Below are 215 nucleotides of genomic sequence, written 5' to 3' on the forward strand. Positions count from 1 at the left end.
CATTTCTTGTGAAGGCTGAAGAGATCCAGATCCCTCAATCTCCCCTTGCAGAGTCTATCACAGAGGCCACTAATCATGCAAGTGGCCCTCCTCTGAACCCTCTCCAGATTCTCCTTGCCCCTCTTGAAGTGCAGCACTCAAAACTGGACACAGTACTCCAACTGCGGCCTGACCAATGCTGCAGAGGGGGGACATCATCTCCCTCGATCTGTTGG

This window comes from Gavialis gangeticus, unplaced genomic scaffold, assembly GCF_001723915.1.
Source record: "Gavialis gangeticus isolate Ggan-Ray unplaced genomic scaffold, GavGan_comp1, whole genome shotgun sequence".
Lineage (NCBI taxonomy): Eukaryota > Metazoa > Chordata > Crocodylia > Gavialidae > Gavialis > Gavialis gangeticus.